Source organism: Mus caroli, unplaced genomic scaffold, assembly GCF_978045245.1.
Source record: "Mus caroli unplaced genomic scaffold, Mus_caroli_1 scaffold_11, whole genome shotgun sequence".
Taxonomy (NCBI): domain Eukaryota; kingdom Metazoa; phylum Chordata; class Mammalia; order Rodentia; family Muridae; genus Mus; species Mus caroli.
In genome coordinates, this window is record NW_028227266.1 from 88,235,527 (window position 1) to 88,241,871 (window position 6,345).

The following is a 6,345-nucleotide window of genomic DNA, read 5'->3' on the forward strand; positions in this document are numbered from 1 at the left end:
ATGAGCTAACCAGTACCCTCAGAGCTCACTGGGACCAAACCACTAACCAAAGAAAACACATTGTGGGACTCATGGCTCTAGTTGCATATGTAGCAGAAGATAGCCTAGTTGGTCATCAATGGGAGGAAAGGCCCTTGGTGCTGTGAAGGTTGTATGCCCCAATATAGGGGAATGCCAGGGCCAGGAAACAGGAAGGGGTGGGTTGGTGAGCAGGGGGAGGGAGAGGGGATAGGGGATTTTTGGAGGGGAAACTAGGAAAGGGGATAACATTTGAAATGTAAATAAAGAAAAAATCTAATTAAAAAAACAGCAATAGTTTGTGATGTTTTGGGAGTAACCAAACAACTCAAATGAGGGATTCTTATGACTAATGTTGGAATTTTTGTTAGGTGGTTTTGGGCTTTTGCAGGGAGCATTGTCATCTCAGATTTAATTTCATTAAATTACATATGTATGTTTACACACATACTTACATGTATTAGAGAGTATTTTTTTTTTTTTTTTTTTTTTTTTAGTGAATAGTCAATAGCATGATTTCTTGACTTTCTCAGACTTTTTTACTGCAGAAGTTAGGTCTGGTTATTTCTCTCAGTCCCATTCTCCCAGAAATAAGACTCAGACTCAAAATATATTTACAAATATGTTGGTCATGTAGCTAGGCTCTTCTCTGACTACTAGATCATAACTTAAAATAACCCTTTTATTCCAATCTATATTCTGCCATGTGGCTGGTTACATGTGCTCAGGTACCATCTGTCTGTGTGGTCATATCTTTTGGGGGCAAATCTCTTACCTCGCACTCAGAATCATCTCTGCTTCCTAGATGTCCTGCCTTCTCTTTCCTACCTAAGCCATAGATAGGCCATCAGATTCATTATTGACAGGCACCACATCCAAACAGACACAAGATATTCTCTCTCTACCTTACTGTTACTACAATGCAGGTGAACTGGTTTTTAGAAGTTATTCTTTGACATTAACATGACTGTGGCCGTAAGCACCTCCCCCACCCCATACCCACCGTGATGCTGATAGTGATGGTGGTGAGGATGAGGATTTTAAAGAGTTAATAAATAGTGTCCTACACTAAATTATAATTGTGACTCTTAGTACATAAGTGTTGAAAAATAAAAAAATAATACTGAGAATCTCATCAATGTTAAGTATTTTTATCAGAAGTAAGAACAATAAAGCTTTTCTTTAATCATTTACTATATTTCCATGACTACCAACACAGCTCAATTGTTTTATAATATACTTCTTTTTATATTCATAAGTACCAAAAGTATGTAGAAATGAAATTTACTTTGCTAATGCCACTTGAATCTTTGAATTTTCTGAGTTATTCACCAAAACTTACACAGAGATTTATGATCAAAATTACATTAATGTTGTTAAAAGCAAGGAATTGGGAACCACCTGGGTTGGGAAATGAATTGTTATTCATTTTGTAAAGAGCCCTTCACTTTTTCAATTAGTGGGAACCATATAAAAACTTTATAATATTACTATGTATTAATCTCAGTGGTCTTTCACTTACAAAGCCAGACATGTTCTGGAAAACCACGGAAATCTAATTCAGCTTCTGCATAGACAGTTCTGCTATATAACTTTCTTCTCATCTGTGCTTTGAATACATTTTCAGCCAAATCTTGGAACTATAAATCTGGCTTATTAAATATATATGACACCTACTGTATAATCTAATTGCAGATTCAGTCCTCCCCTTAATATCATTCATACATGTCACTCTTACTTTCTGTTAAGATAAAATTCTAACATTGTTTTATTTTTCCAATTCAACCAAACATGCTAATAAGCATTTCAAGGACTCTTGTAAATGCCACTGAAGGAAAAAATTATGGAAGCCATCATGTGGGATAGATAATAAAATCAGTCAAGTTAAGATTAAAATGATGCAGCACTAATGTAATTTATCCACTTTATAATGTTATAAAAATAAGGTCATAAATCAACATGCAGTTTCTCTTTAGCGAATTCATAATAGAGCAATGTGGGATTGCAAAAGGAAAGCTCTCAAATAAATCCAGCAAGTGCCAATACAGGCACATATCAAACATTGTTTTTCTGTTTGGGAAAATAAATGTGTGAAATATGAAGGTGAGAAATAACTCTATTAATTTTATGACATAGAATGATCAAACTTTCTTATAGGACTAACAAATAGTTTTCAGACTCTCAGTGCCCACTAGAAACCCATCTGTCTAGAAGTTCATTTTCTTTTTTGCTAATAGGTGAGAAATACTAAGTATCTATGTGGGTTTCTTCAACTGTTAATGTTATAATGTTAAATATCAAGGAACTTCCCAGTCCTCTGCTCAGCTAACTTTCTAAGATTTGCTCTTTCCCACTAAGTTCCACAGCCTTTAATATAAGGTATTATAGAATCCATTTTAAGCTCCAGATATAGAGATAGTAACATCTAAGGGACATTCCAATTCTTACACGGGAACATGACACCAAGGGAGCTTTCGCATAGTGAGGTTTTAGCTTTTGAGGGCTAGAGTTAAATAGGTTGCCCTAAGAATGGGGTCTATGACTCATGGGAGAGTTGGGTTTCCTGAGCTATCCTGTGTGTGGGAAGATCACTGGAAGAATAATATTCAAGAAGCTATAGCAACAAAGTCACATAACCCCAGAGAGGCGGACCATCAACCCTGGGGTTCAGGGATAGGGACAGTGATCTGAAAGAAAGCATTTAGCATTTCCACCACACTAAGGGCCCAGGGTCACTAGAAATGTCATCTGAGATTGCAAGCTGGGTGTCAGTGGTTTAGTATCTTAGAATCCACCCAGTGATTTGGAAGAAGTCTGTTGTAGCTTGGGAAATAGGGAATACAAGGAGAGCGTCTTGTTCTTAACCAAATTCCGACCTCAAGAGGAGAAACCCTGGCCTTGTACCTGTTTGCCTCACCAGGGAGAGCTCAAAAGGAGTCTGCTGCAGAATCTGCTGCAGGGAAGATCCCACAGGGACAGGAAAAACTTGTTTCTGAAGAACAGTGCCCAGTGGTGGAGAGGCCTCCAAGACTGAATTCTGCAGGAGAGATGACCTGGTAATTGAGGTGAAGCCAGGCCTAGAATATAGGGCTGGGAGAAAGGAAGAAAGGATTCAAGGCTTCAGGCCAAGTTCATGGGAAGCTGGCCAGCTACTAAAGCTTCAGGGTGGGCAGAAAAACCCAGACTAGAGCCAGGAAGGCTTGTATGAACAGGGTCAGATGATAGCAGAAAAATTAAAGTCATTTTTATGAAACGAAAATGTTCAGTGGATAATTAACATAATTAAAACCAAATCACCAATCTTTGACAATATGAAGATTTCATATTGAGTTCTAAACTTCTGCCCTCTGAAAGACCCATCTTTTGTTAACATTGGTCTTATCTCTAGTTAGCAGGAGCTGAGTGCTGGCTGTCCCTTCACATGGAATACCATCTCCCTGCTCCCTACTGTGATCCTGATGCCCACATCAACACCAAGATGTGCAGCCCCAAGGCTCCACATAGCTGCCTCCACTCTGATCTATGTGCCTAATCTCTATAGGCATTGAGTTTACAGCTCTTGATTCTAGAAGCAACAGAAAGATGTCAATAATTTATTCTGCAGTCAGGCTCTTGCTAGTGAGGTCTTTCTGTTTAGGGTACTCATCTTTCTTTTTATCTAGCCCCTGCCTTACTGTTTGGGCACACTGCCAGACCATAATTTAGTGTTGTAATGTTGGAGTGAGTACTCTTTCCTGAATTCTCTTAGCGGTTGGGAAGCTGCACAAGCCATTCTGTGTTATGATCTCTTGTTTTCTTTCCTAGTAGACTAGAGTAATCTTAAAGGAAGAATGTGCTATGCTCACTTTAAGTCTAGCAGTGAGCAAACTATCACACTGTGATGTGCCTGTATATGAACAGTTGTCATTCTTAATGGTTCCTGTGTTTTTGAAGAATGCTTTAAAAAGTAATAAAATAATATGCAGGAGTAACCATATGCGGTCCACATAGCCTAAAATGTTCACTATCTAGATCTTTACAAATACAAGGTCATTGATCCATGCTCCATCATGTGGCAAAGAAATGAATTGAAAGTGAAAGATACATATCGACTTGGCTTGCCATTCTGAGCAACACACCTGTCCTGTAGAGTCCAAATTCAGGAGAGATATCAAGCTTGCCGGTTTGTGATTATTTAACCTAATCTTATACCACTCCCATGAGAATGACCCGTGGCACCACCCCCTTTATGCTACAGTGCTGTTTTATTTTTTTCCCCTTATTTTCAGACACTCAAACCTTCCCACTTGGTTCTAGGCACAGAACCATGCACTTCTCATCCCCTCTGTTAGGAGCACTGTTTGTTTCCTGAACAGCTGATTTCTTTGGTATTCAGGTTACAACTCAAACGTTGGTCTTTAGAAACAGGGCTCCCTACCCCATTGGATCATCCTGTTTTATCTTCCTCATAGAATAATAGTAGACTTTCCTATTTCTTTCTTAAGTTATGAGTGGTGATTCTTCATAGAGATTGTAAGCTCTGTGAAGGCAGGCGTGTGCCTTTTCTTCCCTACTTTGCCCCCACTCTTAGAACTGTGTTTGGTGGATGGCAGATTCTTAACTTGTGTTTCTAATAAGTGTGATTACAAAGAAACAGTGGTGATTGTTCACATTTGCATTCTTTCTGCACAGCTATTCAGTTCAACAACTAAATCTGTAAGTTAAGCCTCTCACTTGAGTCAAGAAGGAAATTGTAATGCTAAAGTTGAGAGAAACAAGACCCTTACCATGTAATAACAAATATGAGAGTAGTGAAAGCAAAACAGTTCTTAATATACTATTCTGCAGAAAGGGACACCAGCATAGAGAAAGAACAAAAGAGGCTAGCATGGCATTTTGACATGAAATAGTGTATTTTTTTTTTAAGTTCCTAGTAGCAAGAAATTGCTGTTCCCCTTTTCCCATAGGCTGGTACTAAGAGTTGTAACCTTTGTGTTCTTCTACCATAGCCCCCCTCCCAAATTCCTCACCCCATTCGTTTGGGAAAATATCTTAGGCTTCAGTTGTCTCCTTCTCTGATCATAGGCTCAGATATACAACAGAGTGACTGTGACTTTCAATGTTCTGAGACAAGCCAGTGCCCATTGCTAGCTATAGGAGAGACAGGCCTAACTCTTCTTGCTTATCCGTGACACTTTGGTGGGCCATAAGTACACCTCATACTGAAAATGATCCATAATGATTTATTTTTATCTAGCTGCTGAGGCCAGAATACTTTGCCAAGATCTCTTAGCTGGTGAGTTTACATCAGAGGGGGCATCATGGGTACAATTCCTGTTTCCTGCTCCATTCCTTGCCTCCTATTGGAATCAGAACTTAAGGCTTGTACTGAGAAATCTCCCCTCACCAGAAGGGCATAAAAAACATACTCCCATGTCTGCCATGTGTGCTCTGATTCCGCTACGAAGAGTCTCCATCTGTCTCTAGTACTGGGGCTACTGCCTTTGTCTGCCCAAGCATGTCATTAACATCTTTTCAACTAAAGTCCTCACTATATTCCAGTAATGTTTCAGTGTCTATATCGTACTATGCCCTGCTCAACCAGAAACCCAACAACAACCACTTTTCACCTCTGACTCAAGGGGAGAAAACATCTTTAAGTGGTCAAAATCTATTGTGGTAAAAATGGGCTGATTGTTTGAGGTGTGAGACAGCACAGGGGAAAAGACACTTCTGAGAATAAGCCATCACATGCTGATGTGAGGATAAGGCCACTTGGCCTAAAATTCTGCCAAAGAGTAGCAGAGAGGAACCCTGGGAGTCAGGGGTGGGGGGTGGGGTGGGGGAGTGGTCAAATGAATGAGCTGCTCTAGCTGGCTTATTATCAACAAAAAAGGCAAATGCAAACTCAGCATGCAGTTTTAAGAGAGAGAAAGGAGCCTGGTTGTTTCTTGTCATCAAAGGTTTGAAGTACCTGAAGACCTCACAAGGCAAGGGTATGGGCCCTTTTGGACTCAGCTGATTTGAAGGCTGAGTCTAATTTAAACCTTGAGTTCCTTTGTTGAGATTTGAAGGAGATTTGATTCTTTATAACTAAAAGCTCTATCATCTTAGTGTTCTCCAGGAACAAATTTTGGAGAAAAACAATTATTTTTTTCTAACATAAACAAGCAAATCTGAAGATGGATTAGAATACATAGAATCTGATTCCAAGAATAGCTATAGATAATTGATATTAATTAACTGCCCCTTGGATACTTAATGACAAAGAGTAGATTTTAGAAAATACACTCTTTTCCTCTTCCCCTTTAAGCTCATTTTTGCTGTGGCTTCTATCTGTCTTCTATA